Source organism: Bos javanicus, chromosome 8 (genome assembly GCF_032452875.1).
Source record: "Bos javanicus breed banteng chromosome 8, ARS-OSU_banteng_1.0, whole genome shotgun sequence".
Classification (NCBI taxonomy): Eukaryota; Metazoa; Chordata; class Mammalia; order Artiodactyla; family Bovidae; genus Bos; species Bos javanicus.
The window spans coordinates 25,536,410-25,559,728 of NC_083875.1; the positions used below are offsets into that span (position 1 = coordinate 25,536,410).

General features: G+C 37.6%; 1 protein-coding gene and 1 pseudogene across 3 annotated transcripts in view; one reads left to right on the plus strand and one right to left on the minus strand.

The window, feature by feature from the left end:
* Positions 1-23,319, minus strand: part of DENND4C (DENN domain containing 4C) — a 117,521-nt gene that overhangs the window by 86,138 nt on the left and 8,064 nt on the right. The window contains exon 2 of one of the 3 annotated variants that reach the window (XM_061425200.1): positions 7,948-7,998. The exons of the other annotated variants lie outside the window; for them this stretch is intronic. The gene's annotated coding sequence lies outside the window, so the exon portion shown is untranslated. The remainder of the gene's footprint in view (positions 1-7,947; positions 7,999-23,319) is intronic. 3 annotated transcript variants of the gene reach the window in all.
* LOC133252559 (cytochrome c oxidase subunit 6B1-like) lies at positions 11,783-12,071 on the plus strand (annotated as a pseudogene).

The following is a 23,319-nucleotide window of genomic DNA, read 5'->3' on the forward strand; positions in this document are numbered from 1 at the left end:
AACTAACTTATGTTTCAGTTCACTTCAGTCGCTCAGTCGTGTCCGACTCTTTGCGACCCCATGAATCGCAGCACACCAGGCCTCCCTGTCCATCACCAACTCCGGGAGTTCACTCAAACTCACGTCCATCGAGTCAGTGATGCCATCCAGCCATCTCATCCTCTGTCGTCCCCTTCTCCTCCTGCCCCTAATCCCTCCCAGCATCAGGGTCTTTTCCAATGAGTTAACTCTTTGCATGAGGTGGCCAAACTATTGGAGTTTCAGCCTCAGCATCAGTCCTTCCAATCAGCACTCAGGACTGATTTCCTTTAGGATGGACTGGTTGGATCTCCTTGCAGTCCAAGGGACTCTCAAGAGTCTTCTCCAACACCACAATTCAAAAGCATCAATTCTTTAGCACTCAGCTTTCTTCACAGTCCAACTCTCACATCCATACATGACCACAGGAAAAACCATAGCCTTGACTAGACGGACCTTTGTTGGCAAAGTAATGTCTCTGCTTTTCAATATGCTATCTAGGTTGGGCATAACTTTCCTTCCAAGGAGTAAGCGTCTTTTAATTTCATGGCTGCAGTCACCATCTGCAGTGATTTTGGAGCCCAAAAAAATAAAGTGTGACACTGTTTCCCCATCTATTTGCCATGAAGTGATGGGACCAGGTGCCATGATCTTAGTTTTCTGAATGTTGAGCTTTAAGCCAACTTCTTTACTCTCCTCTTTCACTTTCATCAAGAGGCTTTTTAGTTCCTCTTCACTTTATGCCATAAGGGTGGTGTCATCTGCACATCTGAGGTTATTAGGGGTCATTAACTATTTCATATATAAATACCAGAGACAGCATAAAAAAAATAACCAAAGAAGACAAATTTATATAAAATACATATTAAAAGACACTTAGGTAATACATGGTAGAAATCTAGAGAATATGAATGCTGAGTCAAGATTTCTATTATCTTTAAACTCAGCAACACTAAAAATAAAGTATCTGAGATCTTAAATATTTCTATGGATTTCATGTGCTTCTTAAAAATACTTTGTTAAGGTATAATTTACATACAATAAAATGTACATATTTAAAGTGTACAATTTGCTAAGTTTTCACAAATGTATACACCCATGAAACCATATCACAATCAAGATAGAGAACACATTCATCAACATCCAAAATACTCCTGTACCCCTTAATCACCCCTCCCTCCCCAGGCAATGAGTGACCTGCTTTGTGTCATTATAGATTAGTTTCTAGAATCGATATACATCAAACCACTCAGTGTATTCTTTTTTGGTCTGGCTTCTTTCACGCATTTATGTAATTATTCTGAGATTCGTCCACGTTACTGTTTATATCAACAGTTCATTCCTTTTTATTGCTGAGTAGTATTCCTCTGGCAGGCTACAGTCTGTGGGGTCAAAAAGAGTCGGACACGACTTAGCAACTGAAACAATTAACAACAATTCCATGTCTGAATATACCACAAGATGTTTATCCATTCACCTACATTAATAAACATACGGGCTATTTTCAGCTTGGAGCTATTATTTATATAAAGAAAGCTAACATGAAAACCCATGTACAAGCCTAACAGACATACGCTTTCATTTATCTTAGTCAAATTCTAAGATGGAATGAATGGATCACCTGGGAGGTATATGCAATTCTAAAGAGTGCCAAATCGTTTTCTAGAATGACTATATCATTTTACATTCCTATCACAGTATTTGAGAGTTCCAGTCATTCCACATCCTTTCCAACAGTCTAGAAGGTCAGTCTTTTTAATTTAGACTACATTCTATTATGCCTGTAGGGATACTTAGCTATAGATGTAATTTGCATCTTTCTAATAACTGGTGATGTTGACCACCTTTTCATGTGCTTATTCTCCATCTATATATTACCCTTTTCATGTATTATTGGATTCTACTTGCTAAAATTTTGTTTGAAATTTTACATTTGTTAATGAGGGATACCAGTCTATAGTTCTTTTTTCCCCCCCTTATACTGTCTTTAACTGATTTTGATATCAAGGTAATGTGATAGTACTGATGTTGAAGCTGAAACTCCAACAATTTGGCCACCTGATGCAAAGAGCTGACTCTTTTGAAAAGAGCCTGATGCTGGGAAATATTAGGGCAGGGGGAGAAGGGGACAACAGAGGATGAGATGGTTGGATGGCATCACCGACTCAATGGACATGAGTTTGGGTAAACTCCAGCAGTTGGTGATGGACAGGGAGGCCTGGTGAGCTGAAGTCCATGGGGTCGCAAAGAGTCGGACACGACTGAGCGACTGAACTGAACTGAATGTGATAATCTCACAGAATGACTTGGGAAAACTTTCTCCTTCAGTTTTCAAGAATTTGTATAGAATTGTTGTTAATTTTTTCCATCATCCAGGTCTAGAGTTTACTTTGAGAGTATACTGTAAACTCTAAATTCATTTCTTTTAACATGTAGGACAATTCAGGTTACCTATTTCTTCTTGAGTAAACTTTCATAGTTTGTGGTTTCATAGTTTGTACCAGTCTTAGTCCATTTAGGCTGCTATACCAGAATATCATAGATTGGGTGACTTATAAACAACAAAAATTTATTTCTTGAAGATGGAAATTCAAGATCACTCGCAGATTCAGTGTCTAGTAATGGCTGGCTTCCTAGGTCACCAAAGGCTGTCTTTTCACTGTAACTTCTCAGGGTGGAAAGGAGCAAAGGATCTTCCTGGAGTCTCTTTGAGAAAGACACTAAAACCACTGATGAGGGTTGCATCTACATGACCAAAACACGTTCCAAAGCCCTACTTCCATATACTATCACATTGTGGGTTACATTTTAACATAATAATTGGGGGGACTTCCCAGTGGTCCAGTGGTTAAGAATTTGCCTTCCAACGCAGGGGACGCAGGTTCAATTCCTCGTCTGGGAACTAAGATCCCACGAGCTGCAGGATAGCGGAGCAACGAAACTGTCAGGCCACAAGCAAGACCCAATGCAGCCAAAAATTAAAATAAATAAATGAATAAATGAAGAATTGGGAGAGGGCATATGGCCAGGAATTTGTCCATTTCATCTAAGTTGTGTAATTTACTTGTATAAAGTTTTTCATAATATCCCCTTATTCTTTTAGTATCTGTAGAATATGTAGTGATGCCACATTTCTCATTTTTGACAGTCATATTTCTCATTTATGATATCAATCAAGTCTGTGCCTTCTTTTTATCCTGGTCAGTCTGGCTAGAAAATTGTCAATTTTATTTTTCTTCTCTAAGAACCAGCTTTCAGTTTCACTGGTTCTTCTCTTTCTTGCTTGTCTATTTCATTGATTTCTATTTTGAACTTTATAACTTTCTTTCCTCTGTTTATGTAGACTTTAATTTGCTCTATTTCTAGTTTCTTAAGGTCAGAGCTGAGGTCACTGAGATCTTTCTTTTCTAATGTATGAATTCAGAGCTAAAATGTTCCTCTTCCAATATCGTCTTTGTGGCATCTCACAAACTCAGTTATGTCTTCTTCTTATTCAGTTCAACATATTTTTAAATTTCTCTTTCTCATTTTCTTTGACCAATGGGCTACATACAGTATGCTTTTCAGTTTGCAAATTTTGTACCTGGAAATTTTCCAAGAATCTTTCGGTTATTGATTTCTAACTTAAATATACTATGCTTGGAGGATATACTACATATGACTTGCAGTCTTTTATTTTTATTGAGATTAGTTTTATAGCTAAGAATATAGTCTCTTTGATAAATACAATGTACATTTTAGTGGAATGTATGTTCTATTTTTGCTGGAGAGAGGCCAAGAAGGTTATTAGTGTTATTCAAATCTATATATCCTTCCTAATTTTCTGCCTACTTGTTTAATTATTAACACAGTGTTACTGAAATCTGACTATAATTATACATCTATTGATGTCTCTCCTTTTAGTTCTATCAGTTTTTGCTTCATGTAATTTAAAGCTCTGCAGAGATAACTATCTAGAATTACTATGTCCTTTTGATGAACTGACCCCTTTCTCATTATGAAATGATATGCTTTATCTCTGGCAAAAATTAGTCTCTATTAACAAAAACTTTTGAAAAGTATTAAAATATTTATTAAAACTTAGATATACAGTTAAATTAGACTTCATTTTCCAACTATAGCCAAGATACCCTTTCAGAATCAATTTCATTTCACCTTACTATTTAGAATGGCATACATTTTAATAAATAAATATTCATAATATCAACAAAATATTCAGTTCAGTTCAGTCGCTCAGTCATGTCGAACTCTATGCAACCCCATGAATCGCAGCATGCCAGGCCTCCCTGTCCATCACCAACTCCTGGAGTTTACTCAAACTCATGTCCAGTGAGTCAGTGATGCCATCCAGCCATCTCATCCTCTGTCGTCCCCTACTCCTCCTGCCCCCAATCCCTCCCAGCACCAGGGTATTTTCCAATGAGTCAACTCTTCGCATGAGGTGGCCAAAGTACTGGAGTTTCAGCTTTAGCATCAGTCCTTTCAATGAACACCCAGGACTGATCTACTTTAGGATGGACTGGTTAGATTTACAAGGCTAAATATAGCTTACAAAATTCCTGTCACTGAAATAAAAAGATTTTTTAAATGTTCAAAAATATCTGTATTCCCTGGTATTCCAAACCACAGAGAATGAAAAATGAACATTGTTTAAACCACAATGAAACTAAAGTATTATCAAAGTTATCTGCTACAATTAAGGCCTTAGTGATTCCATATAAAAAGTATTATCAACATCAGTTATGCTGGCTGAATCATGGAATTACAAAATCAAAAAAGTAACTCGTTTCAGATACAGTCTGCTTCTTTTTAAGAAAATAAAGCAATGTAATTCCCCACTGTTGCACCTGCAACTGACAGTTTTGTAAGGAAGAAGGGATATAAAGAAAGGCTGAAAATAGAAATGCTTTAAAGGAGTCATGGAAGATATGAGCTGCCAGAACTAGAGAGAGAACACAGGCAGCCACTACTGGTCAAAGTCATCCAACTACTGCTAAACGGACTTGGTAAACCAGAACTTCCTTCTTGTCTTTTCAAGAGAAAACAGAAATAATTCAGATTCCGCCCCCCATCACCACACGCCTCCAATATTCCAGGGCAGAGCTCTTGTGACCAAACCATGTGTCATCTACCTCCCATGCCAAGTGTGAGTGCCTGGGCTGTAGAGAGCCCAGATAGTTCCTTTCCAACTGTACTCTGACTGCACATAGTTGAGCACTGGAATAATACAAATTTTTATTTAAATCACCAAGTTTTAATGTCAGCCACTATACTATACAAATAAAATGCAGGCTATATTCCCTCTAAAGATTAAATATCTATAAAAGAACAATTTCTAAATTTCATTTTAAATTCTGACCTGGTTAGACACCCAACTTCTTAATGAAATTTATGTGAGCCAGTGAACCTAACTGTATATCAAACTGATAATGTAATCACATAGAAGAGAATGAAAAAGGAGAACTAATCCAAGTAAGTTTTGGACAATTTAACATGAAGAACTGAAAATAAATCTTAACCTTTACTTAGAAGGCTTGTTTTTTTAATACTGGTATATTTGTAGCAATTCTGAAAGTATTCAATATGTACTCTACGATAGCATAATTGTTGGAAGCCAGAGTTTTTGCTATGAGAAAAGGGAAATATAACTAAGGGATGGGATAAGACAAGTAAGAATCTCTATTGAGAATGTAATTAAGAGGTATCAGTACAAAGTCACAATTTTAAAATATATATACACCGAAGCAGAAATCTTTTATTAATGTAAAAATTAGTCAAATTAAAATAAAATTTGGATTTCAATTAACAACGATGTAACAATATTGATGTCTTAGTTTTGAAAAATGTACAGTGGTAATACAATATCTCAGCCATAGAGTACTATGTACAATGTACTCCAGTACTCTTGCCTGGAAAATCCCACGGACGGAGGAGCCTGGTAGGCTGCAATCCATGGGGTCGCCAAGAGTCGGACGCGACTGAGCGACTTCACTTTCACTTTTCACTTTCATGCATTGGAGAAGGAAATGGCGGCCCACTCCAGTGTTCTTGCCTGGAGAATCCCAGGGACGGGGGAGCCTGGTGGGCTGCCGTCTATGGGGTCGCACAGAGTCGGACACCACTGAAGTGACTTAGCAGCAGCAATAGCACAGGAACTCTCTGTGCTATTTTTTCAACCTTTCTGTAAACCTAAAATAATTCAAAAATAAAAATTTTTCAATACATGTGTGTGAACATTTATTGATTACAAAAAATGGTAACAGTCCAAATGTCCATTAACTGATAAACAGATAAATAAAATGTAGTATATTCATACAATGAACTATTGTTCAGCAATAAAAAGAAATTAAGTACTAATACATGCCACAACATGGATGAACCCTGAAAACATGCTAAGTGGAAGAAGTCAGTCACAAAAGACCGATAGTTAGATTCCACTTATATGATGCAGCACAGGCAAATCGATAGAAAAAGTGGTTGGCTGCTCGGCCTGAGGGTGAGGGGAAATAGGGAATGACTGATAATGGGTAGGGGGTTTCTTTGAGGGAATAAAAATGTTCTAAAATTGTTTGTGGTGATAGCATTAAAAATCAGTAAATTATATATTTTAAACCAATGAACTGTGTGGTGTATAAATTACAGCTCAATAAAACTATAAAATACGTATGTGTGTCAGTGTATCTCCTCCTCCTCTCTGCTATTAAAAAAAACAAACGCAGAAGCTGTGTCACTCCACCAGCAACAAACAAGCCCAGCACCTAAATCTTTGTTTCTTTAAGACACTTCCAGTCAAGAGATACTAGAGCTCCTTGGGGAAATGGCCAATTCCAAGGCAGGAATTGTTATTTAAAAAAAAAAAAAAAGCAATTAAAAAAAATTGTATTTAAAAAAAAAAACATAACACAGGATACACCTAGAACATTTATACAATGGAGGAAAAGAGCACTGCTCAAAGACTAATGGGGATCCTATCAAAAGGGGACTGAAACTGCTTGAAGAGTCTCCCACTGGCCAATCTGGGAACAAATTTAGCATCAAAATGAGTGACAGTAATGGACTAACAAAACACTGACTTTAGTCCACACTGCTGATATTATAAAATAAATGAATAAAAGTGAAAGCAGCAAAGGAAGACTCTTCAAAACAGAATACAACGTAATAAACACATAAGAAATGATTAAAAGCCATTTTACAAGCATCACAGTATTCAGATTCAAGTAAGAATCACCAAATGGATGCTCAAACGATTGGATAAAAAGTGGTCAAGATGGCAGAATAGAAAGACCTTGGGTTTACCTCCTCCCAAGTGAAGTGAAAGTGAAAGTTGCAGAGTCATGTCCAACTCTTTAGGACCCCATGGATACACAGTCCATGGAATTCTCCAGGCCAGAATACTGGAGTGGGTGGCTGTTCCCTTCTTCAAGGGATCTTGCCAACCCAGGGATTGAACCCTGGTTTCCTGCATTGCAGGCATATTCTTTACCAGCTGAACCACCAAGGGAGCCCACCTCCTCCCAAGGGCACACCAAAATTACAACTATTTACAGAGTAACATTGGTAAGATCTGAAAACTAGCAGAAAAGATGTTCTACAACTGAAAACACAAAGTAACAAAGAAACAAATAAGAGGGGTAGAGACAGGATATGGTAGACAACCACACCTCCAGGTGGGAACCACAAACAGGATAATTACAAATGCAGAAGTAACTCCCCAAGGTGCCCCACATCAGGCTCCCTAGCCCAGAGACTGTAACCAGGAAGATGAGCTCCTACAATGTTTGGCTGTGAGGGCCAGTGGGGCTTACTTTCAGGAAAGTCAAAGGACTCTAGGAAATAAAGACTCAACTCTTAAAAGGGTACACTCAAAATCTCATACACTGAGAACCAGAGCATAAGCAGTAATTTGAAAGAAACCTGGGTTAGACCCACCTGCTAATCTTGGAGAATCTCCGGAACAGCAGGAGGCAACTGGAGCTTACCCTGTGGACACACACAGACAGATACTGGCAGCAACCATTTTGGGAGCTCATACACCATGAACACACTGGGGCTGGCAAATGTCATTTTGGAATCTTCTAACTTATTTTTATTAGCACTGGGACCTGTCCCAGCGCACCAGTCTGTCAGTGCCAGTACTGGGACACCTCAAGCCGTGCGGCTACACAGGCCCTACCAACCTGTGGCCCAGCCGGCTTAAGACAGCCACCCCATCTGCCTCAGGACCCAGCTACTTTCACCAAGGGCTCAAGACCCAGTATTTTTACAAGAAATGCTAAAGAGACTTCTCTAATGTGGAAAATAAAAGGTTACTAGAAAAATAAATGTTACAAAAGGAAAAATCTCATTGATAAAGGCAAATATAAAGGTAGCAAATCAACTACTTACAAAGCTAGTAGGAAGGTTAAAAGACCAATGTAGTAAAATCATCTACATCTGCAGTAAGTTGTTTAGGGATACAGAAAACAAAAAAATATATGATGTCAAGAAGAAATTAAAATATAGCAATCAAAGATCTATGATAATGTAGGAAAAGCAGTTCTAAGAAGGGAGCTTACAGAGACACAAACCTACCTCAGAAAACAAGAAAAATCTCAAGTAAATAACCTAAACTTATAGCTAAAGGAATCAGGAAAAAAAAGAAAAATAAATAAAGGAAGAAGAGCAATCAAACCCAAAGTTAGTAGAAGAAAAGAAATTATAAAGATCAGAGAAGAAATTAAATAGAGGCTATAAAAAACAAAAACAAAAACAGAAAAGATCAGTGAAACTAAGAACTGATTCTTTGAAAAGATAACCAGAACTGATAAACATTTAGCCAGACACATCATGAAAAAAAAAAGGGCCCAAATAATATTGAAAATGAAAGGAAGACGTTACAACCCACACCACAGAAAAAAAAATTATGAGAGATTACTATGAAAAATCATATGACAATAAAATGGACAACCTAGAAGAAATGGACAAATTCACCTTCTCAAACTATTTCAAGGAACTGCAGAACAACAAGCACTTCCAAACTCGTTCTACGAGGCCAGAATCACCCCACACCAAAACCAGAAAGTATCACACACGCACACACAAATACAGGCCAGCCAATATCACTGTAAATACAGATGTAAAAATCCTCAACAAAATATTAGCAAACCAAAGTCAACAATACATTAAATGGATCATACATCATAATCAAGTGGGATTTATTCCTGGGATGCAAGGATGGTTCAAGATACACAATCAACATAATACACCACATTAACAAATCATACTCAATAGTGAAAAGCTGAAAGCATTTCCTCTAAGATCAGGAAAAAGACAAGGATATCCACCTCTTACCATTTTTATTAAACATAGTATTGAAAGTTCCAGCCATAGGAAATCAGAGAAACAGAAGGGGAATCCAATTTGGAAAGGAAGAAATAAAATTCACTGTTTGCAGAAGACATGATACTATACATAGAAAATCCTAAAGAGGAAATTCCCTGGTGGTCCAGTGTTTAGAACTCCACCCTTTCATGGCTGAGGACATGGGTTCAATAGTTTCCCTGGTTGGGGAACTAAGATCCCACAAGCCACACAGTGTGGCTAAAAGAGAAAAAAAAACAAAGGGATGGGGTGGGGGTCGGGGGGGCACTTCCCTGGTTGCTCAGTGGTAAAGAATTCACCCGCCAGTGCAGGAGTCATGGGCTCAATTCCTGGTCCAGAGAGATCCCACATGCCATGGGACAACTAAACTCATTTGCCACAACTATTAAGCCTGTGGTCTAGAATCCAGGAATGACAACTACTGAGCCCACATGCAGCAATTACTGAGGCCCAAGCACCCTAGAATCCTTGCTCTGCAACAAGAGAAGCCACTGCAATGAGAAGCCCACACACTGCGATGAAGAGTAGCCCCCACTCTCCACAACTAGAGAAAAGCCCACAAAGCAACAAAGACCTAGCACAGCCATATAAAAAAGCAATGAGAACTCATCAATGAATTTGGCAAAACTGCAGAATACAAAATGAATATACAGAAATTGCTGCATTTCTATACATTAACAACTAACGATCAGAAAGCGAAATTAAGAACATATTTACAGTTGCATCAAAAACAAATATCTAGGAATAAATCCAACTAAGGAAATGTAAGATCTGTATTTGGAAAACTGATGAAAGAAACTGAAGACAAAACAAACAGATGGAAAGATATACCATGCTCATGGACTAGATGAACTAATGTACTATCCAAGGAAATCTAGGGATTCATGCTAGTCTCTACCAAAATATCAATGGCAAATTTCACAGAACTAGAACAAGTAATTCTAAAATTTGTATACAAACACAAAAAAATCCAAATAGCCAAAACAATCTTGAGAAAGGAGGACAAAGCTAAAGGTACCACGTGAGCTAATTTCAAACTACACTACAAAGCTAGTGATGAAAACAGTATGGCACCGGCACAAACACAGATATATAGATCAATAAAATAGAATGAAGTGTGCCAAAACTAATCCATTTTTATGGGCAATTAATCAATGACAAAGGAGTCAAGAATATACAGTGGAGAAAACACAGCCTCTTCAATAAACGGTGTTAGGAAACTAGAAAGTTACATGCAAAAGACAAACTCAACTACTTTCTCACAGCATGCACAAAAATAAGTTTGAAATGCATTAAAGACAAATATAAAACCTGAAACCATAAAACTTCTAGAATAAAATATAGGCAGTACACTATTTAACAACAGTCTTGGTAAAATTGTTTTAGATATATCTCCTCAGGCAAGGAAATAAAATAAACAATTGGGACTGCATCAAACCAAAAAGCTTTTGCATAGGAAACAATCAAGAAGACAAAAAGACCAGCTATTTAATGGGAAACTGGTATGGAAAACAATATGGAGATTTCTCAAAAAATTAAAAATAAAACTATCATAACAATCCAGCAATTCTACTCCTGGGTATTTATTGGAAGAAAACAAAAGCACTGATTCAAATAGATAGATATGAATTTCCCTGGTGGTCCAGTGGTTAAGAATTCTCCTGCCAATGCAGCAGACATGGGTTCAATCCTTGGTCTGGGAAAATTCCACACGCCACAGGGCAACTGAGCCTGTGCACTGACTGCAACCAAGACTCAAAACAGCCAAATATATAAATTTTAAAAAAGAATGGCAATAGGTATCACAAAGCAGCAAAACATATATGCTTAATGCATTTCAGTCTCATTCACAGTCTAGTTAATGATAGCTTATAAAAAATTCTATTAAGTTCATTTGACTACTAAATACACAGTGGAAATAATAACAAATTAAAAGAAAGAGAAGTAAACACACTATCAGATCAAAAAATTAAAGCTGTCAAGGAGTGAGGGAAATAGTTTATGAAACAGAAGATGACCTAAAGGCATAGTTAATTAGATCCCAAATTGTAAGAGTTCCACACACCTCAAATACATCTACAGGGTATCACAGTTTTACAAATGCTCTACAGCACTTACAATCCTGTCATCTACTTATAATGGAAAGGTTAACTAACATTCTTTTCTCACTTTTATCTATTTACTAAATACTAAAATCATATATACTAAAATTCCATATAATCCTTAAAAAAAGAAATCTAACATCTATTTTGTTTCATTAGCCAATTTCCAAGCTAGTACCACCCACAGTTAATTCTAACAGTTCTGCATGTTTTTTGATCTGGTAGATAAACTCCCTCTTCACCTTTTTTAAAAACTTTTCTGTTTTAAAAACTTGACTGGCGTCTTTGGTGAGGATCACATAGTGGCTTCAGGGGTATCTTTAGGAGCCAGCACTATGGCAGAAAACATCAAAATAAAAATCAAAAACTACCAGCCTGCTCCTTTTAACAGCCGCTTCTCCAGCCAGAACCAGACCAGGAACTGCTGGCAGAACTGGACTTCCACAGCTATGAGAAGGCAATGCCTGCTAAAGGGGGTGATGTCCCCATGTGTGAATGATATCAGTGTGTGTACAGTCCCTCCACCCTGTATCCCAGCTATCAGCCTGGGATGATCGCCAGGCAGAAGGCACATTTCCTGGGAAGATCTGAACTGGCTCCTTCTCACCTCTTCTGTCCTCCCCCCTTCTCAGGGCAATGAAGGGGCACCTGGGGTGATCCCCACCCTGGGATCTTGAATCATGGCTTAACTAAGAACAAATACTCACTGGAAAAGTGAAAAAAATTCCAGGTTTATTCATCCAAGCTTCTCAAGTTTTGGGAGGAAGAAAGTAGAGACCTTTGTTAGGAACAGGTCTAAAACTCAGATTTAAGGAAAACAAGCATCCTTACATTAAGTTCTCCAGTCAAGTGAGTATGGTATGGCTTTCCTTTTTATTCAGCTCTTTTTTGTTCCTGTTAAGCCTGTAAGTAAAGTCTCATGATTTTCTCCATCCATGTCCTCCAGATTGTTTGTTAAGATTATTCATAATTATTTTACAGTTTTGTGGCTAACGGGAAGGAGCTTTTATGTTTGCCAAACAATCACTGCTGGTATATTAACAACCTATGACTGAGTCTCAGTCCTTGTTCTAAATGAGGGGAATTAAAGCAATGAAAATACAAAAGGCCACATCTTTATGGCACTTATACTACAGTTGGAAAATATTCAGTAAACAAGTATAGACATAAATAATTTCAGAAAGCAAACATGCTATGAATAAAAAATAAAGCAAAATAGAATAAGAAAATTATATTGAAGTGCTTATATGAAGTGCTTATATTGAAGTGCTTTTTACAGTACAATCAAGGAAGATCTCTTTGAAGAAATAAGGAAGTAAAATCTGAGCAGAGGTTGAAGTAACAGGAAAGAGTAAATCATATGATGATAGAAAACACTGCAAGGAAAAAGAAATAAAAAATAAAAGCCTGAGGGCAGGTCAATACCTTGATCTTTGAGGAACAGCAAGAAGGAGATGGCTCTGGAACTTAGGGAGTACTAAAAGAGGAGGTCAGTGAAAGGGAAATCATATAGCACCTTTCAAGTTAGGTAAAGTCTTTAGATTTTACTCTAAGTGTGCTGGGAAGCAACTAGCAGCCTCCAGATAAGGGTGATGTGCTATTATGTATGTCTTTTAAAAAAAATCACAGCAGCTGCTGTACACAGAGGGAGAATAGAGCAGAAGCAGGGAAAGCAGTTAGAAGGTAACTTCAGCAGTCCAGAAAGAGATAATAATGACTTACATTATGGAAAGGAATGATGAGATACGGCAGGATTTGAGATACAGTTTAAAGGTAAAACTGCTACTGATAAACTGGAGGTAAGAAGCAAAACAGAGACTAAGGACAACCAGTCTGTGGCCTAACTGAGTGGGTGAATGGTTGATGCCATATACTGAGAGTCTGAAAAAAGAGTAAGTTTGAGTAAATAAACTCAAATTCTGTATCAGACAAGTTAAGTTTCAGATGCCTACTAAAACATACAAAGAGAGAAGGCAGTCCAACACAGTGTGGAGTTTGATAAAAATATCAAGGCTACAGTCAGCAGTGAACTGATGATACTAACAATCACAATATTAAGTAAGATATCTATACTGATGTAGAAAAGGTATAAAGCCTAAGCCTAGGGCATTCCAACTTCTGAGGTAAGGGAAGAGAAGCTAGAAAACACAACTGACTGAGAAGGAACTGCCATAAATCAGAAAAGAATCAGGATGATATGGCACCCAGAAAACCAAGTGAGATTATTCCAAAAACAGTGACTGATCAACCATGTCAAATGTTGATGAGAGGCAGAGTAGCTTTAAGACTGAGAACACTGACTAAAGAGGGTTTAGTTGATGAAGACGTAGAAGAGTCAGCCTCAAGCAAGTTGGAGAGAAAATGCAAAGAAAGAAAATAGGGACAATACGACCAAGTTTTTTCAACAAATTTTGCTATAAATGAAACAAAAAGGGGTGTGTGTATCTGTGACAGAGATCTGAGATGTTACAGCCTGTTTATATGCTTGCAAATATGATTCAGAAGGAAAGGATGATGCAAGGGAGACAAAAGATAACAGCAGAAGCTAAATCCTTAAATAGGTGAGGAGACGCATCACAGATGAAGGATGCAGTAGAGAGAGAAAAGTAAAGGAAGAAAAGAGATTAAGTACTCTGTTTAGTAATGAGAGCAGAAGCATGAGTGACTCCGTGGCGCTGATGGCATTTGTGGCCGTAAGTTTAAAGAGGCACAGCGCTGTTGTTTGTTTTCTCTAGTCACACTCTGCTGCTCAGGTTTAAGGGAACACAAGGTTTGCAAAGAACTGTGTTTTATCGGTGCTGAAGTTTTACCCTAATTACAGTGAAGGAAGCAAGAAACAAGAGATGGTAACTTGACCTCACAAAATAGTACAGAACATTAGTAGGCATTAACTTTTCTATTTTTTCAATGAATCAATGTAACTGGGTAAGGAAAGAAGTTACTGTATCAGGGGGATGAGGGACAGTGAAAAAGTGGTGTGAACAATGGCCTGGTGGTCTGGATAGAATTCAAGAAACATCAAAGTGAAGTCGCTCAGTCGTGTCGACTCTGCGACCCCATGGACTGTAGTCTGCCAGGCTCCTTCGTCCATGGGATTTTCCAGGTAAGAATACTGGAATGGGTTGCCATTTCCTTCTCCAAAAAAATATCAAAACACGGTATTAAAGTACAAGCTAGCGAAAGAGAAACAGAAGTCAGAATTAGATGCTGAAAATATTTTAAGTTATACACCATGATGATAAAGTCTAGGGCAATGGTTCTCTATTCTAACTATACACTGGAGTCTGCTGCTGCTGCTGCTAAGTCACTTCAGTCGTGTCCGACTCTGTGCGACCCCATAGACAGCAGCCCACCAGGCTCCTCCATGGGATTTTCCAGGCAAGAATATGGGAGTGGGGTGCCATCGCTGGAGTCTGCTAGAATCCTTAAAAAAAAAAAAAAAAATCAGACCAAGGAAATAAGAATTTCTGAGGGTGGCACACTCCCATCAAAAATTTTTAAGATGCTCAGTTAACCATAATATACAGTCAGAACTGAGAACCAATAACCTTGGGTGTCATCATGGAAATGGGTAGTTGAGGCAAACTAGAAAAGAAACTTGCAATCTGCAGATTCAAGAACTTCAAATGAAGTCAGTCATCTTCTATTATTCTCAAAATAAATAAAAGCATGAGCTATACTCTAAATATTTTACATGCATTACCTCATTTCATACTCCTAAAAACCCAACAAGGTGTAACTAGTATTATCCTCTTTTGATGAAGAAGAATGGAAGAGAATGAAATATACAAAATGAAAAGTCCTAGGTGGCACATGAAGTAGTATAATACTATTTGAAGGTAAACTACTGAAAGCTAAAGATGCATGTAATAAATTTTAAGCCAACTACTTAAAAAAAACCAGGATGTATAGTTAATAAATCAATGTCGTGATAAATGAAATAGACTCAATCCAAAAAGAAACAAATAACAGGACATTAAAAACAGATAGCAAGATAATACATGCAAACCCAACCATATCAATAATTTCACTAAATCTAAGCAGTCTACACCAAAACAAATGAAAACGTATGTCCATAATACTTGAAAGGATGCTCAACAATGCTAGTCATCAGAGAAATGCAAATCAACCCCAGAATGAGATATGACCTCACACCTGTCGGAATGGCTAGCTTCAAAAAGAACACAAATAACAAGTGCTGCTAAGGATGTGGAAAAAAGGGAATTGCACTGTTGGTGGCAGTGTAAATTGGTGCCTCTACTGTGGAAAACAGTATGGCAGTTCCTCAAAAAACTAAAATAGAACTACCATATAACCCAGCAATTCCACTGCTGGGCAAATACTTGGGGGGAAAAAAGGAAAACCCTAATTTGAAAAGATATATGCACCCCAATGTTTTCAGCTGTTATTATTTTTGATAGCCAAGACATGGAAGCAACCTAAATGTTCTTCAATGGATGATACATGTACACATACACAAAATGTAGTTAATACTCCTTAACTATGTAAGAAGAATGAAGTTTTGCCATTTACGACAATGGGGATAGACTTCAGGATATTAGGTTTAGTGAAACAAGTTAGATAAAGACAAACTCTGTGTGGTATGATATGCGAAATCTAAAAAATAAAACAAGCTAGTGAATGTAACAAAAAAGAAACAGACTCACAGATGGAGAGAACAAACTAGCTGTGACCAACAGAGAGAGGGGAGGGACAAGATAGGGGTTGGGATTAAAAGGTACAAGCTGCTATGTATAAAATAAATATGCTACAAGGATATACTACACAGCCCAGGGAACGTAGCCAGTATTTTATAAGTGGAGGATAACTTTTAAAAATTGTGAATCACTACACTGTACATCTGAAACTTAGACATCATTTATACCTCAATTTCAAAAAATACAAATAAATCTGAAAAAAAGCCCATATAAAAACTTGGATACAAATATTCATCGCAACACTACTCAAAATAGCCAAAATGTAGAAACAACCCAAATGTCCATCAAGTCATGATGTGGCATTTCCACGTAATGGAGTACTATTCAGCCATACAAGGAATGAAGTACTACTGATTCATGCTATGATGTGGATTAATCTAGAAGGCATTATGCTAAATGAAAGAAGCCCAGACATGGAAATCACACATTGTACTATTCCATTTACAATAAATATCCAGAACAAGCAAATCTACAGAGAAAGCAAGACTAGTGGTTGTCAGCAAGAGGAGGGAGGGGGAAAGGGAATGGGGAGTGACTGCTTAAAGGAAAAAGGGTTTCCTTTCAGAGTGATAAAAAACATTCTGGAACTAGACAGTGAAAACAGCTGCATGTCATTGAGAATGTAGTAAATGTCACTGCATTGTATTAATAGATTTTTAAGTTGTTAATATGATGAATTTTACATTATAGGAGTTATGACACAATTTTTAAATAACTTCTAAGAAAATATTGTTACTTATTTATTTACTTATTTGGCCGCGTCAAGTCTTGGTTGTGGCACTCAGGATCTCTGCTCTTCCCTGTGACATGCAGAATCTTTAGCTGTGGGGCCCAGGATCTTTTTTTTCAGTTGTGGCACATGGGATCTAGTTCCCTGACCAGGGATTGAACCTGAGCCTTCTGTACTGGGAACCTGGAGTCTTAGCCCCTGGATCACCAGGAAAGTCTCACCACAATTTATTTTTAAGGAAATACCGATATATATATAACAACATGAACCTCAAAAATATTACCCTGTAATGAAGCCAGTCATAAGAAATCAAATACTATATGACTTTATTTATACAAAATGTTCAGAATAGGCAAAACTACAGAGACAAAAAATAGATTAGTGGCTGCCTAGGGCTGGGGTGGGAGAGATGAGGGCTGGATAGTGATCATGAATGGACAAAGATTTCTTTCTAACATGATGAAAATGCTCGAAATAAGATTATGCCAATGGCTGTAAAACTCTAAATATTCTAAGAACAACTGAATTGAACCTTTTAAATAGATGAATTTTATGGTGTATATCTCAATAAAGCCTACTTTGAAAAGCAAATTATCAAGTGGTCTAAACACTCCTAAATTAAGGCAGAAATTATTAGACCAGATATAAAAAATGTAAGACTCAACTCTAAGCTATCTACAGGAAATAGGCTTTAAATACAAAGACACAAATGCATTAAAAATACCATTAAAAAAATGACTGACTGGACAAAGGAGCAAAGACAATTCAAAGGAGAAAAGACAGCTTCAACAAGTACAAGTGGAAAAGTTAGATTTCCATATGCAACAAGACTGAGACCTTATACTTTCTATAAGAATAATTCGAAATGAATCACAGACCAAATATAAAATGCAATACTATAACACTTGTAGAAGAAAATACAGGCAGAAATCTCTATGCGATCTCTGGTTTGGCAATGAATTTTTAGATACAACACCAAAAGCACAATCCAAGAAAAACAGACAAGGTAGACTTTACTAAAAACCTGTGCTCAGCTAAAGACAAAAAGAATGAAAAGACAAGCCACAGAGTGAGATAAAATATTTGCAAAAGACATATCTGATAAAGAGCTAATATCCAAAATACAGCAAAATCACAGAGAACTAAACAATAAGAAAACAGACAATCCAATTAGGAAATGGGTGAAAGACTGGCACATACACATTATCAAAGAATATATATACATGGCAAATATGTATATGAAAAAATGCTCAACCTATTTAGTCACTAGAGAAATGCAAGCTGAAATAATGAGATGCAATAATACAGACCTATTAAAATGGGCTTCCCTAGTGGCTCAGACAGTAAAGAGACCGCCTGCAATGAAAGAGACCTGGGTTCAATCCCTGGGTTGGGAAGATCCCTAGGAGAAGGGAAAGGCTACCCATTAAAGTATTCTTGCCTGAATAATTCCATGGACAAAGGAGCCTGGCAGGCTACAGTCCATGGAGTCACAAAGAGTCAGACATGACTAAGCGACTTTCACTTTCAGTTTCATTTAAATGGCTAACTATTTTTTAAAAATTGACAATACTGAATCCTGAAAAGGATGTCGAAGAGAAACTTCCAATCATTGCTCATGGGAAAGTAAAATGGAACAGCCACTCTGAAAGACAGTTTAACAGTTTCTTACAAAGCTAGACATAAGCTTACATCCTTGTAAGGAGTGTGATTGTACCAGCAATCACACTCCTAGGTACTTAAGCAACTGATTTGAAAACATACATCCATATAAAACCTACATACAATGTTGACAGCAGCTTTAGTCATAATCACCAAAAACTGGAAGCAAAGAAAAAGTCCTTCAATAGGTGAATAGATTAAAAAACAAATCAAACAAAAACCTAATACATTCAGTGATAAATGAGCTATCAAGCCATAAAAAAACTTGGAGGAACCTTAAATGCATATTGCAAAGCGAAAGAAGCCAGTCTGAAAAGGCTTTTTTTAATATGATCCTTTTTACATGACATTCTGGAAAAGTCAAAACTACAGAAACAGTAAAGAGATCAGCGGTTTCCAGGGCTGTGGGGTTTTGGCAAAGAGGGTTGAAGAGTTGAAGTGTGGGATTCTCACAGATGTAAAACTATTCAATCTGATACAGTAATGGCAAATACTGACATTAAGCATTTGTCAAAATTCACAGAACTTTAGAGCATAGAGAGTGAATTTTAATGTATGCAAAATTATTAAATCCAGTGAGGACATCATGGGATACCCTAAAGGAATATGGAGTAGGTCATGAGAACATTAAAAATGTATCAAACAATTTCACTGAAGGGGTTAGGGTTGTGGGGTGTGGAGGGCAAGATGCTAGCCGAAGTAACTTTAGAAATGAGTACAGTCTTTAAAAGCAACAGGAACTGCAAACAGGCACTCTAGCTGATAAAAACGGTTTCACACAGGGCTATGAGTTAACAGTTCTGATACTGTTATGCATGTATACTGGTACTGAACAATTACTGGTACTGAACAATAAATGGATGACAGATGGTGGGAGCCACATTTTTTCACTAAGTAGAAATTTACAGAGAGACAAGGGGGGAAGTATCCATGTAATAATGGACTAAAGTTGGAGCTCACTATGAACTCATTTAGTTTAATATAAATACAGATTGTGACATATAGGTAGAGTTACAGACATAGGTATATAATAGGTTAATATACACAAGTGTATTTCCTTGCTCAATCAACTAAGAAGACCTAGAAGTAAGGACACCCCACGGCAATCGGCATACCTAGCACCTAGATCTTGATTTTTAACGCTATTTTCCAATAGAAGGAGCCAAGGCTTCTTGAAGAAATGATTATAGGATTGGAACAGGAAATACAGGTATCCCTTGCTTTTCAAAAGTTTGCTTCATGCCACTTCACTTTTACAAAAGACCTATATAAGCACCTGGTTTTTGCTAATCCAAAGGAAATCTGAAAAAAAAACACACACACACTTTTATGGAAAGAGGTGAAAAGCAAAAATAGGATGGCATTTGTTTTGCAGCAAGCAGTTTTAAAGGCAGCAAGCCCCAAGCAGAGGAGGGAGAAAAGCCTAAACAAACTCCCTCCCCAGTAACTACACTCAGCCTATCAGCATCAAGCTGACGTAGCTTTGAACTGTGTCTAAAAGCATCTGTGCTTCATCTAAATTTATTGTGCACAACCGTTAGCAAGATGTGTCCTAAGGTAACTGTTTGTTTTACACCGTACTGGTTTATGAAAGGTTTCATAGGAACACTCTACTTTCATAAAGCAGAGGAAACCTCTACACAGAATGAGCCTGCACAGACTTAGAAAATAAACTTACGGTTACCAAAGGTGGTAGAGGGGGTGGAGGGATACATTAGGAGTTTGGAAGTAGCACATATACACTGAATTCAAGTGAAATGAAGTGTTAGTCACTCAGTTGTGTCTGGTTCTTTGCAACCCCATGGACTGTAACTCACCAGGGCTCCTCTGTCCATGGAATTCTTTAGGCAAGAATATTGGAGTGGGTAGCCATTCCCTTCTCCAGGGGCTATTCCTGACCCAGGGATCAAACACAAGTCTCCCATACTGCAGCAGATTCTTTACCATCTGAGCTACGAGGGAAGCCCCAATATACATTACTAAATACAAAATAAGGACTTTATATACAATATATAAAACAGATAACCAACAAGGATCTACTGTATAGCACAGGGAACTATAATCAATATTTTGTAAAAACCTATAAAAGAAAAAAGAATCTGAAAAAGAATATATATATATATATGTATGTATACAGTGTATACACACATATACACTACTGAATCATTTTGCTCTACACCGAGAACTAATACAATACTACAAATCAATTATATTTCATTTGAAAATTGAGAAAAAATTTTAAAAAACAAAGTGGAAAAATAAATGAACCTGGAGCATTCTTTTAGCGCCAGAATTAACAAACATACAAACAGACAAGACCAACAGCAAACCCACACTTAAGGCTGTGTGTCAAAGGAGCACAGGAGTCAACTAAAGTCAACTAAGACAGCTCCCAATTGCTAAGGTCAGAATAATTGAGCAAATAAGGTAAGACTGCATTATAACTCGAAGTATAAAATAAGTATCTGTAAGTCCATCCTGATACAAATTGGTATGAATAAATCAATGAAGGAAAAGAGACCACTCTCTCAATGCAAAAAATTCTAAAAAACTCGAGCAAATACTCTTGTCCTCAAAGAGTGTGTAATCCCCTACTCCTTATGTGTGGGAGGAGCTTAGTGACTTCTTCAAAGAGTACAGAATGGAAGTGGGGAAGAGAGTAACTTTACAGTGGAGAACATGACAAACACTGCATCAGCCAAGTAGTCATGACCAACATCAAAACCACACGTCAAGGCGCTTCCTGGATGGTCCAGTGGCTGAGAGAGACTCCATGCTCCCAATGCAGGGGCCCAGGTTCAGTCGCTGGTCAGGAAACTAGATTCCTCATGCAGCAACTAAGAGTTCGCGTGCCGCAACTGAAAGACGATGTACGCCGCAGTGAAGACCAAAGTCCCATGTGCTACAATTAAGACCAGCACAGCCAAATAAACAAATGAAAGAAGTCATGTTGATAATGTGTACTCTTGAGATGTTGTAATGGGGCTTCATCTCTGCAACCTTCCTCACAAAAACATATAACCTCAATCTAACCTTGAAAAAAACAATCAGAACAATTCCAATAGAGGGACATCCTACAAAATGTTTGGCTGGTACTTGGCAAATTTGTCATAGTCATCAACAACAAGGAAAATCTAAGAAACTGCTACACTCAAAAGTAGTCTGGAGACACAACGAAATCTAATAAAGTTGTATTTGGGCGGGATTCTCGAACAGAAAAAAGGACTTTAGTTAAAAACTGGGGAAATCTGAATAAACTAGAGACTTTAGTTAATAATACTGTATCAATACTGGTTCATTTAATTGTAACAAATACAATATACAAGTATAAGATGTTAAGAAACTGGGTCTGGGATATAGAGAACTCTCTGTAAATGTAAAACTGTTCTTAAAAATAAAGTATTTTTTCAAGGATGCAAAAATATATATCATGTACATTTTAATCACAAGAAAGCCAGAGTGGCCATACTAATAACAGGCAGACTTGGGAGCAGAGATAAAAATAAACATTTCATAATAACACTAAAAGTTAAATCATTAAGACATAAGAATCCTAAACATGTACATGTCTCACAAGAGAGCATTAAAGTACATGGAGCAAGAACTAACAGAAATTAAAGAAAAAATAAACAGATTCATAATTAAAGAGGATTCAACACTCTCATTCAGTAATTCATACAACAGGTACACAGAAAATCAGAAGGATACTTAAATTTGAAGAACACTATCAACTAACTTCGGAGAAGGCAATGGCACCACACTCCAGTACTCTTGCCTGGAAAATCCCATGGGCGGAGGAGCCTGGTAGGTTGCAGTCCATGGGGTTGCCAAGTCAGACATGACTGAACGACTTCACTTTCACTTCTCACTTTCATGCATTGGAGAAGGAAATGGCAACCCACTCCAGAGTTGTTGCCTGGAGAATCCCAGGGACGGGGAGCCTGGTAGGCTGCCGTCTATGCGGTTGCACAGAGTTGGACACGACTGAAGCGACTTAGCAGCAGCAGCATCAACTAACTTCACAGAATTAGTTATTTATAGAATACTCCAACAACAGCAAAATCCAAAATTGTTTCAAGTACATACAAAACATTCACTAAGATAAACCATATGCTGGTCCATAAAACAAACCTGGATAAATTTGACAATATAATCAAACATACAGAGTCACTGTCATTGCTCAGTCGTGTCCAACTCTTTGTGACCTAATGGACTGTAGCTCCTCTGTCCATGAAACTTCCAGGAGAGGACACTGAGGTGGGTTGCCATTTCCTCCTCCAGGGGTCTTCCTGACCCAGGAACTGAACCCAAATCTCCTGCATTGCGGGCAGGTTCTTTGCCGCTGAGCCACCGGGGAAGCACATATAAAACACACAGAACATGAAATTAAATTTCAAAACTAAACAACACTCTTTTACATCATCAATAAATCAATGAATCAAAAAAACTGTAAGAGAAATTAGAAAATATTTGAACTAAATGAAAATGTATGTGTGTTCAGCTCTTTGCTGTGTTTGACTCTTTGCAGCTGCATAGACTGTAGCCCGCCAGGTTATCTGCCTATGCTATTTTCCAGGCAAGAATACTGGAATGGGTACCCCCCCCATTCCTCCATTTCCTCCATTTCCTACTCCAGGAGCTCTTCCCAATCCAGGGATTGAACCCACGTCTCTTGTGTCTCCTGAACTGGCAGGCAGATTCTTTACCGCTAGCGCCACCTGGGAAGCCC